This window comes from Patella vulgata, chromosome 1 (genome assembly GCF_932274485.2).
Source record: "Patella vulgata chromosome 1, xgPatVulg1.2, whole genome shotgun sequence".
In the NCBI taxonomy this organism is placed as follows: Eukaryota; Metazoa; Mollusca; class Gastropoda; family Patellidae; genus Patella; species Patella vulgata.
The window spans coordinates 57894314-57913328 of NC_065879.2; the positions used below are offsets into that span (position 1 = coordinate 57894314).

The 19015-nt window shown below is 35.5% G+C and overlaps 1 protein-coding gene and 1 long non-coding RNA gene across 2 annotated transcripts in view; one reads left to right on the plus strand and one right to left on the minus strand.

The window, feature by feature from the left end:
* Positions 1 to 19015, minus strand: part of LOC126808779 (5'-nucleotidase domain-containing protein 3) — a 457910-nt gene that overhangs the window by 147087 nt on the left and 291808 nt on the right. The gene's annotated exons all lie outside the window — the stretch shown is intronic.
* Positions 3036 to 5345, plus strand: LOC126808787 (uncharacterized). The gene is made up of 3 exons (XR_007674766.2): positions 3036 to 3803; positions 4287 to 4437; positions 4757 to 5345. It is a non-coding gene; the product is annotated as an uncharacterized LOC126808787 (long non-coding RNA).

Sequence of the window (19015 nt, forward strand, 5' to 3'; positions counted from 1 at the left end):
AGGTCAATGTCATGATTGAGTTCAAAGATGAGCATTTTTTGCCTAGGGTAAGCAGAGATAAGCAAGCGGATTTGTTGATTCTTTAGGTCACGATGACATTGGTTATAATGAATGGAGGGCGATTAAACTCTTGTCAATCGAGAGGCTAATAGCTGGCCTGTTGTGTGAAATCATTGTATCATTTTTTGAAAATGTCCGGGGTAGCCGAAAAAAGGAGATCGAAATCCAAAAAGTCGTATTTTTACGATTTGGGGCATTTATAGAGGTCGTGTAAAGTAAAATAAAGCATGCATATACATATATTATTGATATTAAATATATCATATAAAAAACTAAACAATGAATCAGCTGTCATTGACAGATTTTATATTATAAGCATGGTCAGTGGAAGGTCAGCGTATTGTCTAACTTGAACTCACTGACTCCGTAACATTATTGTGGGTATGGTATAAGCTGAATTTGATGAGATGCACATATCTCGTATGACTATTTGGTACTTACAGTGTTAGACTTTGTCGTAACGTTACGGTCTCCATTCATCAATTCGTCGTTGGGGCTATAATACGATTTTGAATCAAGTTATTTATCACTGAGGGACTCAAAATTAGGTTTGATGTAGCTCTGCTCATTTAGCACCCGCATGGATTGTGGCTAATTTTGTGGCAGAATTTTATTTTTCTGGGGGAGGTACTTCTAAATGGCTCCGACACAAGTGCCTGAAATGCCATGAAATCACGTTTTCGGCCTCCAATTAAAATTTCTTAGCGGGAGAACCCCCTGACCCGACCCCCTTGCGGGGCTTCACGGTCGGTATCAGCCCCCCTCCCCACCACCATGGTTAATCCGGCGTTGATGTTCCCTCTTGTGCAGCTGCAAAAGAATGTACAAGTTCATTGCCTCATTGTCAAAGATCCCACTTTTCTACCCCAGTTCGGGTAATGAGGTCGAGCGTATATTGTATAGGGGATATTAAACAAGCAAACAGTATGGATGATGTCTCCCGCCAAAACCCCAAAGTAAAAGATGACACATTAATTAATCGCACTTTCATATTTTTTTCAAAAGTATCGAGCAATCAAACTATACTGTAAATTTCATCACTCTCTGTCAGATAGAAATCAAGGTTATCTTGTCCCAAAGCATCGACCAATGAAATTGCCAAGCTGTAGCTCAAAATGTTCAGTCAAGACCTGATGAACATCTACACCAAGTTTAAACATTCTAGCTCAATTAAAAGCTGGGTTGTTATGTTCCAGTACTTCATTATAACCAAAGTTATCATACCCCAAAGCATCAACCAATTCAAAGTCCCGGCCAATCAAGTTGCTTTGCTTATCCTGACTAAGAGAATGCTCATTGTCGAACTTGGTCAAGGTAATATGGTCAAGGTACTAATGTAATGAAACTATACACAAAGTTTCATCAAATTGCTTATCTCTGCTTACCCATTTTAATAGTCCCCTGCCAATCGAAAAGCCCCCCGACCCACCCACTCCACTCCCGTGTAATACATTAGGTTATAATTGTGTTACAAACGTATCACAAGGAGCATTTGAATATTCTCTCTGAGGCATCTGATACCACTTGTCATTGAGGTGTTCACACAGCCAACTCATTTTTGTTTGTTTGTGTTATCTTTATTCAGTATAAATCAACTAATACAAATGAAAAAAAGTACTTGGTTTAATGAGATTATCTTTTGAGAGTTGGTCATACAGGTATCACTAATCATAATTGCTCTTAACTTCAAATATATACACGATTATGTGTATTCTAAATATCAAATAAAACAATGATGATTTCTTTACAATAGCAGTACAACAAATTTATTCGCAATATTTTCCTTTGATCAGTTGATCAAAAACCTGATTATATTTACAATATATTCTAGGTCTTTGCTCTTTATTCCATTGGTTCAAAATATGATAAAAGAGGCTTATCAAAAAGTTTATATCATGTAGTCTTATATAACAAATAGAACAATGACATACAAGATGTTTCAAATCATAATCTATTTGCATTATTTATTTCAATAATTTGACCTGTGATATTCATGTATAAAGCAAAATAGTAAACATTGAATTTCATTCACTTTTATGTATAATATAGTATTAAACCGGTTAATTATTGTATACAACATAATTGTAATGCACGTAAAACATCCCTTGCCAATAAAACAGCAATATATTAGTGACCTAAATGCCACTAGGCCGGCAGCCAAAATTTCTACGCTGCAACTCCGCTACACAGTCCACCATAAAATAATCTGCGACCATTATAAAGTAGATGATGATGTTTTAAAGAAAATTTACTAGTGTTCCAAGCTTCGGCCGCGCAATTTGTGTGTGAAATAGCTTTATTTAACGTCCGCTTCCACCGAGGTGATATCGCAGACAATAACATGTTATTTGTGTATGGTGAGAATATTTACAAAGTGATTAATGGAAAATAGATAATTGAATATATATATGTACAGAAACATTGACTAACTGGTGCAAAGTAAAAAAGTGCTATTTGAGACGATCACAGACATAGACAGACGAGCACAGTGCAAGACATACATAAACATGGACGAACATATAGACAAAATGGACAATTACGAACAGACAGGAACATTTAAATACAGAGACATGATATGTACATATATATATATTTTGGTCATTTTGTCGGTCTGGTCGTTCTGTCCGGTAGAATGGCAGGGCGGTGCTACTCTTCCTTGGGGCTTGTCGGTGAGTGATAGGCCTGATCCATTCTTCCTTCCATTTGGTTTTTGTTGTCCGGTATGGTGGTTCTGTTTCATCTTCATTTTTTGTGTTCATTCCTTTTGTTTGTTGGTTCTCTGAAGGAAGAATCCAGCACCTGAAAAGAAAGAAAGAAAAAAAGAGTATCTGGTCTTACAGCTAATCTGGGATTATTTCGTCTGAGATAAGGAACAGTGGAGGGGGGGGGGAATGGTGGCAAAAAAAAAAATAACTTAAATAGAATGAAAGATATAATTAAAATAAATTGGATAGAGTCAGGTAAGAATAGTAGTAGGCATAAGGTTCAAATAAAGCATAGTATATTTATAAATACATTTTATAATTCTTTATTTCAAATCCATTAAGGGTGATATAAATTTATTCGTACGGGATTTATTTGACTCGCGCTGTTATAAAGCGTAGGGAAATAACTGGTGATTGGTCACCATGGGCCAATCAGGAGCTCGTATTGTGAACTGCTGACCCGACCTTGAAAGTTGTAAACAACAACACACATGTGTAATGGCTGCGCCCATGAAAGAACGTGAATCGACTGATATTTCATCAAATTTACGCTGTATTATTCATTACCAAGGATTTAGAAAGGAACGAGAACAATTATTTACAAAATCTCGCTGGGATAAATTCCGTGAATGTGCCCATGAATGGCTAAAACTTGATGGGCGAGCGAAATGGATAGCTGAACAGGCGACTTCGGGTGATATAATCAAACAAGGAATTTATCGACGCGCCAAAAGATACTGGATTTCACCCAACATGCTACAGGCCTTTTACAGACAAATTCCGAATTGGGTCTGCCCGTAATCGTATAGATAAAGAAAAATTAAAATCCCCGGCTACAATCCAACCAGGGAATAGCGGGAGTGTAGACGATCTGCGACCTACCTCTCCAAACAAATTACGCTCCTGAAGCAAAAAGAAAGAGTAAATCGGTGCTGCCTGTTGTGTGTATTATATGTAAAAAACGTGACAGATTTGTCACTGTTGGAGAAAATAGGAAGAAGGATGTATTAACACAGACTCAGACCCAAACAGGCTCAGGTAGGCCTAATGTTAATATTATGTTACTTACTAAATTTATAATTATTACTAATAAATATTAAATATATTCATCCTACAGTTTTTAATTATTGTGTTGTTGTTTTTGTTGTAAATGGAATCAGAAGTGCTACTGCAATCACTGTAAAATTGTTATGAAGCTAGCCAGTAAAGCCTTTTACCCCATTTGTTGATTTGGCACAGTCATTGGTTAAAGTGTTGCACATTTGCTTGCACAAGGGATGAAACATAGAGAAGTTAACTTGTTTTTTATTTTCTTGGCCCACTTGTAGGTGCCTTGCTAAGACGATCTGTCTCTAGACCATTTCCGCCCACACAAAGGATCTGAACTAAACAGCATGCCAGAGTTGACCAGCCAGGTACATGTACATGTAGGCCTCAAAGTGACATTCCCTCCCCCACCCTTGAGCACAAACAACATTCAACGCTATATGGTGTATAATTTGTTTGCAAATTTGTTTGTAGGCCAACTGTTGAAAGCTGCTGAATTGAAAGAGGATGAAGATATTTTAAGGCATATCAGAGGGCAAGATTGTGTGGCCATTGAGGTCAGATATCACCAAAAATGTTATAGGCAATATACATGTACTGAATTTCTTAGACAGTTATCAGAAAGGTAAATATTTGTGATGTTTTTTTTATTTGTATTCTCCGCCTTCTTGCCACTGGTATTATTCAAATAAAACTGAACCATGGGTGAGTCCTGAAATTACTATGTTTTTGTCCAGTGGACGTTAAACCGCAATTCTCCTCTCTATCTCTCCTTGTACTGCTAATGCCTTCCTGTCTTCATTAGCTGGTTTCTGCATGAAAATAAAATGTTAACCCCTGTGTAAGTGTCTTTTTCCTCTGTTGTACGAAATTAATGAGAGTAAACCAAGCTCCAGAATTTTGTTTTAATTGTGTACATGTATATGTTTATTTATATTTTTCAGCAAAGATGACTAGCCCTCCGTCGAATATTAAACCACATACAATATATTCTGTGAAGATGTCATAAGAGAAAGAATCATAAATGGCCAGCAAAGTTGTCTTGTACAGAGAGAGAGAGAAATGGGGTTTAACGTCCACTCAACACAAACTAGGTCATTTTGGGACTAACATACGGTTTCAATTTTATTTCAATAATTCGCTTGCGCGTATGGGTCTTTAGCAGTGAAAGGAAACCGGAGTGCCCGGAGGAAACCCACGAGGTTGAGAAGACGCCTCTATCTCCATGCCACATACGCTCACACCTGGGATCAAAGCCACAGCCACAAGCCAGAGGTGACCGACCAGCTAGAGGTCGAAGCGCGGCACTCTAGGCCATCCCAACCCCCCTTTCTTGTACAGACCTGTGCATGTGTAGTAAATGTGAAAATGAAAAAAAAACTGTTAAAGAGACCGAATTTGATGTTAATACATTTAGTGACAGTGATGATGATAATGAAGATTAACTTTGATGACATTTGATGTGCAGAGTAACTGTTTAATTTTGATTTTCAATGATTGTTTCACTTTAATAAATAATTTCACAACTGTTCATCCTGTTTTCTAACCTTTCCCTTCATTCCAGCCCAGATACACAATTATTTTTTTTAACTTATATCTACATGTATGTTTGTAATTTGACCATTAATCATATCCGAAATAGTAGTTCACAGCTACATGTACAGTTGTAAAAATACTGTAGTGGCTAATTGAAAGGGAACATGTATGTGGGTTTAGAATGTTTATCTTAGTGGAAAAAAATCATGTGATTCAATGCTTATAAAGTGGTACTGATCTCCATTATTTCAAAAGCATATCACTCAACTACTGTCAAACATATCCCCTGGCTAGAATATGCTACAAATCGACTCTAGCATGTTCCATACAAGCGATAATTTCTGAGCAAACATCCAACAACCAACCCTAACAGGCCCTTGAGATCCAACAAACAAAATAATTATTGGGCTTGTTTGCCCACACCTGGTCTTATGATTCATACAAGACCTGATAGTCTATCAATTACAGGCATTTGACAGAAAGGGAGATAATTCTTTTTTACCGTTAATGGATTTCCACAATTCTTTATTCACCCATGACATTTGTGTTTTGAGCATTTTTATTTACATCAAAATCTGTCCAATAAACTGTTCATTGCCAAGGATGAAGGCATGAGGTGTTTTACCAACTATTTAATTTTATGTCAACTTCAGAATTGTTAGTACACAAATAGCATTTATTTGACAATTTTGACGAATTTCATCTGGCCCTAAATCAATAAATTGCAAACATTTTGCTTGGAACTCCCAGATTTTGTCTTCCTGGCATCATAAGCTTTCCAAAAATGTATAGTTTTTCTTTTATGGAAGACCGTGTAGCGGAGTTGTGTTTCTAAGCTAGCTAGAAATTTTGGCTGCAGGCCTACACCTCCCAAGCTAAATTTCCCTCATGTCATCCTGTATAGCAAAGGCATATGCCTGTCTTAATTAACCCAGTACTAAACACAATTTACTTGTTTAATTTTTCCAGCATTTTTCAGGATAGCTGATGGGATGCGGGTCAAGTTATGCCACTTGTCTATTTAATTATTTACCAGTGAAAAATCGAATTAACTTCACCAAATTTTTACTCATTATAATGATTTTTTTTTTCTGTTCATATTATTTCTATGACATGTGACAGTGACTGTGAATATGAAAGCTTTAATATCTGCTTAGCAGATCTAGTTATTATTTTTTTTCTTGGGGGAAGCTAGATCTCAGCAACTATAAGAGATAGAGGTTTGAAATTTGATTTTCTGTCGGAAAAGTGGTGTGCAGCTACTGCTTAAAGCTATTTCGAAATTTGTGCGCATAGCGGAAATGCGTCAAATCTTTAACGTGCACGAAAATTGAAAATCGGCCATTATTCTCTTAATTCTCAATGGATTCTCCAGATATTTACATTTTTGGATAGCTGGAGACATTTCTGAGCAGATAGCAGTTCAAAACTGTGGAAATTAGAACTTTTGTTGCTCTAATTTTTTTGGTGAAAAATGGAAAATTTTCAAAATTTTTCAATTTTTTTATTTTTGGGAATTTTTAAATTTCAGTTATATTTTTGGATAGCTGACATCAATCCGATTCCAACAATATAAATTTTTTTCTGAAATATTGACTTTGATTTTTCACTTTTTTTCGCATTTTGGTCAAATCGTAGAGTTCTTATTTTTTTAAAACGGCTCCAACGATTTTTCTGAAACTTCAGGAATATGAAGTCGAAGGACCAGACCAGTCCATGAACTATAAATGAAAATCCCCTAATCACCGGAAGTAGTCAAGAAAGGTATCCAAACTTTGACAAAATTGTGAAAAATGGGTGTCTGCGCGGAAAATGCGATGTATCAACAGGGTTCTTGTCGTTTAGTTAAAGTTTTATATCGTTTAATAGCCAATTGAATTGTCTATCAGATGTTTCTTCAGCGACAAGTTTCTATCAAAAACTAAAAAAGTTATGTGACTTTGAAAAGTAAGGTATTTTGCGATTTCGAGCAAATTTAGACGCATGTTTCTCGGAAACGCCACCTACAATTTTTTTTAAACTTTCTCAGTCGAGAGTCTAATGAGTAGTGTATCTTGTGAACACATTGTACAATTTCTCTAATTGTCATGAGTAGCCGAAAACAGAGATCAAAAATCGAAAACGTCGTATTTTTACGATTTGGAGCATTTTTAGAGGCCTATTTCTCGAAAAGTCAACATAATTCTTTTTTGGAACTTCTTCTACAGAGAGGCCTATCGGTAGGGTTATACATAAAACGATTTTACAATAGTCCCCAATATCAGGTGTAGCAGAACAAAGGGATCGAAAATTGAACACGGCACCTTTCATTGGTAAGCGAAACATAAGTCGGGGATACAATCTGTACGTTTTGTCAACGTATAGAGCCAATTCAAGAGTGCTTTTATCAGTGATGATATTTGAACTAAAATTATTTCAACTATGAGTGTTTTCTTCTATCCAAAATATGTGTTTAGTGACCATGTAACAGAAATAGTTGATAGCTGTGTGTAATAATTAGTCTTTGAATTAATATTGTTGCTTCTTTGTCAAATTTATCTTATACCGGTAATCATCTGGACAGAAATCGACGGCTAGCGCTGTTTATAAGAAAGTCCAATTTGTTAAGCGGTTGCAGTAGTATCGTACAGTAGTATCGAATATTGCACCTATGATAAAAGGCATGACGTTGTTTGGGAAAAAAACTCTATCTGTATTAGTGACGTCAAATCTTTAACGTGCACGAAACCAGAAAATTGGCGATATTTCATTGATTTATTTTTTTTTTATTTCAACAATTCGCTTCCGCGTAGGGGTCTTTAGCAGTTGAAGGAAACCGGAGGACCCGGAGAAAACACACGAGTTTAGACATGCGACATACTCCTTGTCACGTTCAACTGGGGAATCGAAACCCAGCCAGTTGACTCAATAACAGACCGTATGATACAGCGCAGTCCCAAAGGCTGTAGCCTACCGTGCAAATTCCAGCCAGCATAATGTATCTATATAAGAAACATTTATTCCTACTGGCAATTTACAAACAGTCCCCAAGGCTAGCCTACCGTGTAATTTCCAGCCAGCATAATGTATCTATATAAGAGACATTTATTCCTACTGGCGATTTACAAATTTTGCATGAAGAAATTAAATTCATAAGAACAGAAACACGACTAATGCACAGTATCATATTGATTATAAAAGTACAATGTATATATTGGTTACACTATATATGTCACAAAACAACAATCATTAGATAATAATAATTATTTACTAATTATAAAAATCATTTTAAGAGGTAGGAGTTATCCGTTGTTTAATTTAACAGTTATATAATTACTTTTCTCGGGAAAGCCGCCAATGATTTCTTTCACACTTGCTCAATCGAGATTCTACTGGGTAGTGTATTGTGTGAAACCCTTGTACAATTTTTCTAATTGTCATGGGTAGCCCAAAAAAGAGATCGAAAATTGAAAACAGCGTATTTTTACGAGTTGGAGCATGTTTAGGGGTCAATATCTGAGTTATGCTAGAGTGTGTTTTTTTATTTTTTTTTTGGTGGGGGGGGGGAGTGCTGGGGATAATCTTTTGTCATATATCTGGCGATCGTGTGACGCCTTTGCGACCGTGAAAGCCTTCAGCATTGCGCGCAATTCTAGTAGGTAATTGGTTTTACCAAAAACCAATTACAAAACGCGTTATACGTGTAACTAAAATGGGGGAGACTAAATCTCAGAAACTATTTGAACGAATGTATTGAAACTCTGGAATCGATTTAGCTGTTTGATGTATTAGTGCTTAAATATAAAATGACATTTCTAAAGGGTCCGGCTTTTGTAGAATCTTTAACGTGCACGAACATTGAAAATGGGCCATAATTCTGTTAATTCTTAATCGATGTTTCAGATAGTTACATTTTTGGATAGCTGGATACATTTCTGAGCAGATAGCAATTCAAAAACGTCGAATTTAGAAACTTTGTCACTTTCATTTTCTGGATGAATATTGGAAAATTTTCAAAAATTTTGTGAAATTTTTATTTTTTGGAATTTTTATATTATGATTGCATTTTTGGATAGCTGGCGAAGATCCGATTTTAACGATATAAAAACAATTCTGAAATGTTAACTTTGATTTTTCACTTTTTTTCGAATTTTGGTCAAATCGTAGAGTTCTTATTTTTTTAAAACGGCTCCAACGATCTTTCTGAAACTTCAGGAATATGAAGTCAAAGGACCAGACCAGTCCATGAACTATAAATGAAAATCCTCTAATCACCGGAAGTAGTCAAGAAATGTATCCGAACTTTGACAAAATTTAGAAAAATGGGTACCTGTGCGGAAATTGCGATGTATCAATTGCGTTTTTGCCGATTAGTTAAAGTTTTATATCATTTAATAGCCAATTGAATTGTCTATCGGGTGGTACTAAAGCGACAAGTTTCTATCAAAAACTAAAAAAGATGTATGGCTTTGAAAAGTAAGGTATTTTGCGATTTCGAACAACTTTAGACGCATGTTTCTCGTAAACGCCCAGAAAGCTTTTTTTAAAACTTTCTCAGTCGAGAGACAAATGGGTACTCTGTTGTGTGGAACCACTGTATCATTTTTTGAAATGTCAGGGGTAGCCGAAAAAAGAGATCGAAAATTGAAAACGGCGTATTTTTACGAGTTGGAGCATGTTTAGGGGTCAATATCTTAGTTATGCTAGAGTGTGGGGTTTTGGGGGGTTTGGGAGTGGTGGGGATAGTCTTTTGTCATGCATCTGGCGATCGTGTGACGCCTTGGCGATAGTGAAAGCCTTCAGCATTGCGCGCAATTCTAGTTAGGCTTTCACCTTCGGTGAAAGACTATTGTTATTACTAAGATTAATATTATTATTATTATTATTTTTTTTTTTGGGGGAAGCTAGATCTCAGCAACTATAAGAGATAGAGGTTTGAAATTTGATTTTCTGTCGGAAAAGTGGTGTGCAGCTACTGCTTAAAGCTATTTCCAAGTTTGTGCGCATAGCGGAAATGCGTCAAATCTTTAACGTGCACGAAAATTGAAAATCGACCATTATTCTCTTAATTCTCAATCGATTCTTCAGATATTTACATTTTTGGATAGCTGGAGACATTTCTGAGCAGATAACAGTTCAAAACTGTGGAAATTAGAACTTTTGTCGCTCTAATTTTTTTGGTGAAAAATGGAAAATTTTCAAAATTTTTCAATTTTTTTATTTTTGGGAATTTTTAAATTTCAGTTATATTTTTGGATAGCTGACATCAATCCGATTCCAACAATATAAATTTTTTTCTGAAATATTGACTTTGATTTTTCACTTTTTTTCGCATTTTGGTCAAATCGTAGAGTTCTTATTTTTTTAAAACGGCTCCAACGATTTTTCTGAAACTTCAGGAATATGAAGTCGAAGGACCAGACCAGTCCATGAACTATAAATGAAAATCCCCTAATCACCGGAAGTAGTCAAGAAAGGTATCCAAACTTTGACAAAATTGTGAAAAATGGGTGTCTGCGCGGAAAATGCGATGTATCAACAGGGTTCTTGTCGTTTAGTTAAAGTTTTATATCGTTTAATAGCCAATTGAATTGTCTATCAGATGTTTCTTCAGCGACAAGTTTCTATCAAAAACTAAAAAAGTTATGTGACTTTGAAAAGTAAGGTATTTTGCGATTTCGAGCAAATTTAGACGCATGTTTCTCGGAAACGCCACCTACAATTTTTTTAAAACTTTCTCAGTCGAGAGTCTAATGAGTAGTGTATCTTGTGAACACATTGTACAATTTCTCTAATTGTCATGGGTAGCCGAAAACAGAGATCAAAAATCGAAAACGTCGTATTTTTACGATTTGGAGCATTTTTAGAGGCCTATTTCTCGAAAAGTCAACACAATTCTTTTTTGGAACTTCTTCTACAGAGAGGCCTATCGGTAGGGTTATACATAAAACGATTTTACAATAGTCCCCAATTTCAGGAGTAGCAGAACAAAGGGATCGAAAATTGAACACGGCACCTTTCATTGGTAAGCGAAACATAAGTCGGGGATACAATCTGTACGTTTTGTCAACGTATAGAGCCAATTCAAGAGTGCTTTTATCAGTGATGATATTTGAACTAAAATTATTTCAACTATGAGTGTTTTCTTCTATCCAAAATATGTGTTTAGTGACCCTGTAACAGAAATAGTTGATAGCTGTGTGTAATAATTAGTCTTTGAATTAATATTGTTGCTTCTTTGTCAAATTTATCTTATACCGGTAATCATCTGGACAGAAATCGACGGCTAGCGCTGTTTATAAGAAAGTCCAATTTGTTAAGCGGTTGCAGTAGTATCGTACAGTAGTATCGAATATTGCACCTATGATAAAAGGCATGACGTTGTTTGGGAAAAAACTCTATCTGTATTAGTGACGTCAAATCTTTAACGTGCACGAAACCAGAAAATTGGCGATATTTCATTGATTTTTTTATTTTTTATTTCAACAATTCGTTTCCGCGTAGGGGTCTTTAGCAGTTGAAGGAAACCGGAGGACCCGGAGAAAACACACGAGTTTAGACATGCTCCTTGTCACGTTCAACTGGGGAATCGAAACCCAGCCAGTTGACTCAATGACAGACCGTATGATACAGCGCAGTCCCAAAGGCTGTAGCCTACCGTGCAAATTCCAGCTAGCATAATGTATCTATATAAGAAACATTTATTCCTACTGGCGATTTACAAACAGTCCCCAAGGCTAGCCTACCGTTTAATTTCCAGCCAGCATAATGTATCTATAAAAGAGACATTTATTCCTACTGGCGATTTACAAATTTTGCATGAAGAAATTAAATTCATAAGAACAGAAACACGACTAATGCACAGTATCATATTGATTATAAAAGTACAATGTATATATTGGTTACACTATATATGTCACAAAACAACAATCATTAGATAATAATAATTATTTACTAATTATATAAATCATTTTAAGAGGTAGGAGTTATCCGTTGTTTAATTTAACAGTTATATAATTACTTTTCTCGGAAAAGCCGCCAATGATTTCTTTCAAACTTGCTCAATCGAGATTCTACTGGGTAGTGTATTGTGTGAAACCCTTGTACAATTTTTCTAATTGTCATGGGTAGCCCAAAAAAGAGATCGAAAATTGAAAACAGCGTATTTTTACGAGTTGGAGCATGTTTAGGGGTCAATATCTGAGTTATGCTAGAGTGTGGGTTTTTTGGGGGGGTGGGGGGGGGGAGTGGTGGGGATAGTCTTTTGTCATATATCTGGCGATCGTGTGACGCCTTTGCGACCGTGAAAGCCTTCAGCATTGCGCGCAATTCTAGTAGGTAATTGGTTTTACCAAAAACCAATTACAAAACGCGTTATACGTGTAACTAAAATGGGGGAGACTAAATCTCAGAAACTATTTGAACGAATGTATTGAAACTCTGGAATCGATTTATCTGTTTGATGTATTAGTGCTTAAATATAAAATGACATTTCTAAACGGTCCGGCTTTTGTAGAATCTTTAACGTGCACGAAAATTGAAAATGGGCCATAATTCTGTTAATTCTTAATCGATGTTTCAGATAGTTACATTTTTGGATAGCTGGATACATTTCTGAGCAGATAGCAATTCAAAAACGTCGAATTTAGAAACTTTGTCGCTTTCATTTTCTGGATGAATATTGGAAAATGTTCAAAAATTTTGTAAAATTTTTATTTTTTGGAATTTTTATATTATGATTACATTTTTGGATAGCTGGCGAAGATCCGATTTTAACGATATAAAAACAATTCTGAAATGTTAACTTTGATTTTTCACTTTTTTTCGAATTTTGGTCAAATCGTAGAGTTCTTATTTTTTTAAAACGGCTCCAACGATCTTTCTGAAACTTCAGGAATATGAAGTCAAAGGACCAAACCAGTCCATGAACTATAAATGAAAATCCTCTAATCACCGGAAGTAGTCAAGAAATGTATCCGAACTTTGACAAAATTTAGAAAAATGGGTACCTGTGCGGAAATTGCGATGTATCAATTGCGTTTTTGCCGATTAGTTAAAGTTTTATATCATTTAATAGCCCATTGAATTGTCTATCGGGTGGTACTAAAGCGACAAGTTTCTATCAAAAACTAAAAAAGATGTGTGACTTTGAAAAGTAAGGTATTTTGCGATTTCGAACAACTTTAGACGCATGTTTCTCGGAAACGCCCAGAAAGCTTTTTTTAAAACTTTCTCAGTCGAGAGACTAATGGGTACTCTGTTGTGTGGAACCACTGTATCATTTTTTGAAATGTGTGGGGTAGCCGAAAAAAGAGATCGAAAATTGAAAACGGCGTATTTTTACGAGTTGGAGCATGTTTAGGGGTCAATATCTTAGTTGTGCTAGAGTGTGGGATTTTTGGGGGTGGGGGAGTGGTGGGGATAGTCTTTTGTCATGCATCTGGCGATCGTGTGACGCCTTGGCGACAGTGAAAGCCTTCAGCATTGCGCGCAATTCTAGTTAGGCTTTCACCTTCGGTGAAAGGCTATTGTTATTACTAAGATTAATATTATTAAGCTTTCATATTACATATGAAAGCTTATTGTTTCTGTTAAGATTATTATTGTTATTTTTTTTTTGTGTTTTGTCCACAAATCGGATTTCTCAGAATCTAACCATAGGATCGTTCTGAAACTTTTACCTATCCCCCCAAAAATGGGTGGTGGCTGTTGATTAAATATATTTTCAAAACGTTTTACGAATCCGAAATCACCGAATTTTACGAAGGAATGCATTTGACCTACAATGCTGTAACTCTGTGACTATTTGACCTATTTTACTAATTCTTTTTTCTTTGAGTATCTTGAAACATTTACTTCAAATCTGCAATTTCGGATTTTGGCATTTCGAAAATTCGTCGCTGTCATTTCGAACCGGAAGTTATTACCAATTTGACAACTTCTTTAATAGTTGTGCGATTTTCGTGAAATTTAGAATGTTAGTAGATCTTGCCAATGCGACTTCAATGATGTCCTTGGAAATTTTCTAAATTATCTCCCCTTGGGGAAATTAAGGATCAAAGTTTTCAAAAAAATCGTCGAAATATAGGTCAGAATGACCTAAAAAAAAAATTCGATACTAGACAAGTAATTACTGATTCGTACACAAAATATGGAGTTTGTCGATCGAACCGGAAGTGCCACCATCTTTAAACGTGAAAAATCAAAAAGGCTTTTTTGCTATTTTACTTACAGACTCGGGCGTCATATTTTCGGAATCCTGGAAGGAATACCTAAAAATCTATCGGATCAGAATTTTGATTTCGGTCACGTGATGGTCACCATTTTGAATTGAAAATGAAAAATAGAAGCAATTTGAAGGGCCGGGACTTTGGAACACAAGAACTCTCCTTCTAATTAAGCTAGAATGTTCAAACTTGGTGTAGGCGTTCACTAGGTCAATGTCATGATTGAGTTCAAAGATGAGCATTTTTTGCCTAGGGTAAGCAGAGATAAGCAAGCTGATTTGTTGATTCTTTAGGGCACGATGACATTAGTTATAATGAATGGAGGGCGATGAAACTCTTGTCAATCGAGAGGCTAATAGCTGGCCTGTTGTGTGAAATCATTGTATCATTTTTTATTCGAATTTCTCCTTTGATGTTTTCCGTGCCGACAAGGTTGTTTTCGAGTTTAGCTGGATTTGACTTCGCGCATGCGCTACGCTGGAACCAAAGGTACCATGAGTACTAAATTCCGGCGAGCAACTTTTCACGTTGGTACCTAGGTACCCTGAAAATTTCAAGGTGATACCTGCATTCGTTCAAGTCGTTTGTTCTTGTACAACTTCAAGGACCCTGGCTTCAAGTCAATTTACGGCTTCCATGAGGGGAAAAAAGTGGAATTTCGCCGTGACACCGGCACCGATTGTCCGAAAACCATGAAATTTGGACACAATACGTCCATTACCACCCCGGACTCTGTGCCTTACCCCCATTTTGATCCCATTAAAAAAAAAGAGTTTTAGCAAAAAAACGATTTTCGGAATTTAATATTGGTTTTAACCCTGTACCCAGACAAGATATAGATATTATTATAATCCCTATGAAATATTTTAATTATTTACTGCTATAATATGAATTATCACTTATTCCCCGTTAAATAAATATCGGTCACCGGGTGCAGCTGTACAACTTCAAGGACCCTGGCTTCAAGTCAATTTACGGCTTCCATGAGGGGAAAAAAGTGGAATTTCGCCGTGACACCGGCACCGATTGTCCGAAAACCATGAAATTTGGACACAATACGCCCATTACCACCCCGGACTCTGTGCCTTACTCCCATTTTGATCCGATTAAAAAAAAAAAAAGTTTTAGCAAAAAAACGATTTTCGGAATTTAATATTGGTTTTAATTAATTTTGAAATTGCAAATGCAAAGAGATTTTATCGCCTCTTCCGTATGTGATAGGTACTGGTACTATACACATTATCCTTAAAAGACAATTTTTTAAAATGACCGTAACGATGTATCGACACTAGAAACCGAAATCGCCTATTTTGACCTTTTTTGACTGCTGAGGCATCATTCCGGTGGTCCAAATCTCTGGAATTTCTAGCGGTTGGCTGCGCCGCGATGATATTTATCACATACTAAATTGAGAAAAATCCTCAGATATCAAGAACAATAAAAATTCGATAAAATACGGCAATTTTTTAAGCAAAAAACCTTTGATTGTTGGGGGCGGGTTTTGAATTTATTTTGAACGTTCTCGGAATCCAACACTCTTCTATTTTTAATATGTGATAGCTAGAATCCCAAGGTACATTCTGTGCATATTTGAAGGCAATCGGAGCACAGGAACGTTGCCTGGGCAGAGCAAATCAAAGGCTTCTTCGTCTTATGACCTTAAACACTGCGTATAAATTTAAAGTCAATCGGATATTAACAGCAAAAGGGGGGCGACGACAATATACGACCACATTTCAATGTGGGCCTATAAAAAGTAAATCATTGCCAATAGAAAAGACCCACCTTTCCCCCAACAACAACCATGTAATGCACTAGCTATAATGGGGATTTTTCTGGAACACAGCGAAATGGGTCTTTTAAAATGTTCACAAGTGTATCACAAGGAGGGTTTGCTTCTTATCTATGGGACACCCGATACCACTTCTCAACGAGGAATTCAGTCACACAGCCAACACCATTTTGTATGTTTGTGTAATCTTTATTCAGTATAAATCAAGTAATACAAATAAAAAAATACTTGGATTGATGAAAACATAATTTTTGAGAGTTATTCATACATGTAGCATAATTGTTCTTATTTAAAAAATGTACATGATTACATGTTTGTCATAAACAACATTAAATAAACAATCATGTTTCTTCACGATAACAGTAACAGTATAACAATTGTATGAAATATATTTTCCTTTATTTTTTTTTATTTTTAGAAAGGCCACTTCCTTGGTTTAAAATATATCATAAATTGTAGTTATCTAACATATACTTCCATGTATGTTTATCTAACAGATTACCACGTCGCCTTATCTAACAGAGAGTAAATGGTATACAATATCAAATTATAATCTACCAGCATTACTTGTTTCAGTAATTTAATCGTGTGTTATTCTTGTATTTAAGTGAGAAGAGTGAATAAACTATCATGGGTTGAAACAAATATATTGGAGTAGAAATAAACATTGTATATTGGTTTGCAAATAAATAATTGGTACAGATAATGCAATGTCATACAACATACTTTTTGGATTCGGTACAAATACAACCTTTTTATCATCAATGAAAATAATGTGATTTCAAAGTAACGATGAATAAAAAAACATTGCTTATATAAAGTACATGTAATTGGGTTCATTTAATTCACTTTGTATCTATAATATACATGTAGTATTAAACAATAAATATATTGATTAATGCCAATTCTATACAAATCTCATAGTTGTATTCATGTTTTCTTTACCATAACAAGAAACAGTACAACAGATTTAGTAACAATATATTCCTTTCTACATCCGTCAGAGTGGTTGATGATTCATAGATTCTAATAACCCCTTTTGAAGTTTATATGAAAGCTTTGATATCTGCTATGCAGATCTAGTTATTATTATTTTTTTTCTTGGGGGAAGCTAGATCTCAGCAACTATAAGAGATAGAGGTTTGAAATTTGATTTTCTGTCGGAAAAGTGGTGTGCAGCTACTGCTTAAAGCTATTTCGAAATTTGTGCGCATAGCGGAAATGCGTCAAATCTTTAACGTGCACGAAAATTGAAAATCGGTCATTATTCTCTTAATTCTCAATGGATTCTTCAGATATTTACATTTTTGGATAGCTGGAGACATTTCTGAGCAGATAGCAGTTCAAAACTGTGGAAATTAGAACTTTTGTCGCTCTAATTTTTTTGGTGAAAAATGGAAAATTTTCAAAATTTTTCAATTTTTTTATTTTTGGGAATTTTTAAATTTCAGTTATATTTTCGGATAGCTGACATCAATCCGATTCCAACAATATAAATTTTTTTCTGAAATATTGACTTTGATTTTTCACTTTTTTTCGCATTTTGGTCAAATCGTAGAGTTCTTATTTTTTTAAAACGGCTCCAACGATTTTTCTGAAACTTCAGGAATATGAAGTCGAAGGACCAGACCAGTCCATGAACTATAAATGAAAATCCCCTAATCACCGGAAGTAGTCAAGAAAGGTATCCAAACTTTGACAAAATTGTGAAAAATGGGTGTCTGCGCGGAAAATGCGATGTATCAACAGGGTTCTTGTCGTTTAGTTAAAGTTTTATATCGTTTAATAGCCAATTGAATTGTCTATCAGATGTTTCTTCAGCGACAAGTTTCTATCAAAAACTAAAAAAGTTATGTGACTTTGAAAAGTAAGGTATTTTGCGATTTCGAGCAAATTTAGACGCATGTTTCTCGGAAACGCCACCTACAATTTTTTTAAAACTTTCTCAGTCGAGAGTCTAATGAGTAGTGTATCTTGTGAACACATTGTACAATTTCTCTAATTGTCATGGGTAGCCGAAAACAGAGATCAAAAATCGAAAAAGTCGCATTTTTACGATTTGGAGCATTTTTAGAGGCCTATTTCTCGAAAAGTCAACATAATTCTTTTTTGGAACTTCTTCTACAGAGAGGCCTATCGGTAGGGTTATACATAAAACGATTTTACAACAGTCCCCAATTTCACGAGTAGCAGAACAAAGGGATCGAAAATTGAACACGGCACCTTTCATTGGTTAGCGAAACATAAGTCGGGGATACAATCTGTACGTTTTGTCAACGTATAGAGCCAATTCAAGAGTGCTTTTATCAGTGATGATATTTGAACTAAAATTATTTCAACTATGAGTGTTTTCTTCTATCCAAAATATGTGTTTAGTGACCCTGTAACAGAAATAGTTGATAGCTGTGTGTAATAATTACCGGTAATCATCTGGACAGAAATCGACGGCTAACGCTGTTTATAAGAAAGTCCAATTTGTTAAGCGGTTGCAGTAGTATCGTACAGTAGTATCGAATATTGCACCTATGATAAAAGGCATGACGTTGTTTGGGAAAAAACTCTATCTGTATTAGTGACGTCAAATCTTTAACGTGCACGAAACCAGAAAATTGACGATATTTCATTGATTTATTTTTTTTATTTCAACAATTCGCTTCCGCGTAGGGGTC